Consider the following 1,028-nt stretch of genomic DNA (forward strand, 5'->3'; position numbering starts at 1 on the left):
AGGAGAGGAGAGGAGAGGAGAGGAGAGGAGAGGGACCAAAAAATTGAATGCGTTTAAACGGGAGGACACTCAGAGCAATGTTTCCGAAAGGGGGATCTGCGCGAATGTCTGTATATAGTGAACTTTGACACTACTATTGAAACTGACACGTTTCTATGGAGATCACTGCCTTATATGGAGCTCGTGTCAAGGAGCCAAGAGAAGGGCTGCTGGCAACTGATAATCAAAGGCGACTGACTGGTCAGAGCCCTGAATGGGGGGGTGGGGGGGAGAGAGAAAATGGGAGGCTAAGGTTAGCCAAGCCTCCTGCACGCCATTGGTTGGAAAGTCCTTTTCCCCTCCCCCCAGCTACCTACAGTCTGGGATGTCGAGGGGAGGAGGAGAGAAAGTGAGGGTTGGGGGGTGTGCTTCTGACAAGCGTAATTTACATTGAGATCGCCCTGCGCTGCTATTTACTCTGAGACCTGATTAGTATGGGTCGTGTATGGTCACACACACACACACACACACACACACAAGAGGGGGAAGGGATGATGAGGGGAGAATCCGTTGTGATGGGAAAAAAACGAGGAGAAAGAAATTACTGTATATCTTCTGAAAAGTTTTCAGAATTAGGTTTTATGAGAGTAAAGAATGTCACTGAAAACGTTAAGAAAAAAATTAATGAGGACAAAACTCCACCATTTTAATGATTTGTGAAGTATACTTGGTTTAGAATCTTAGTTCACATTCAATATAATCAGTCTGTATCCCGCTCATTTTATATAATTATGAAAAGCCTCCTCATTTAAAAATCTGAAGTATATCATAGTTTCGGAGGCGTAATTACGACAAAGCACACGCATGAAACTGCAGCTACTGCCACAAATTCGATCCGAATCGATGATTCCTAGTCATCCCAAAGATGATCTTAAAATAAACTTTCCAATCAATCCTGTTTTTCCTTCTTCATCTTTCTTATCCCCAGGATGCTCCAACTCCAAACAACGCTTCAATAATTATTAATAAAGCATTTGTAACTCCTCATA

Source organism: Mastomys coucha, unplaced genomic scaffold (genome assembly GCF_008632895.1).
Source record: "Mastomys coucha isolate ucsf_1 unplaced genomic scaffold, UCSF_Mcou_1 pScaffold8, whole genome shotgun sequence".
In the NCBI taxonomy this organism is placed as follows: Eukaryota; Metazoa; Chordata; class Mammalia; order Rodentia; family Muridae; genus Mastomys; species Mastomys coucha.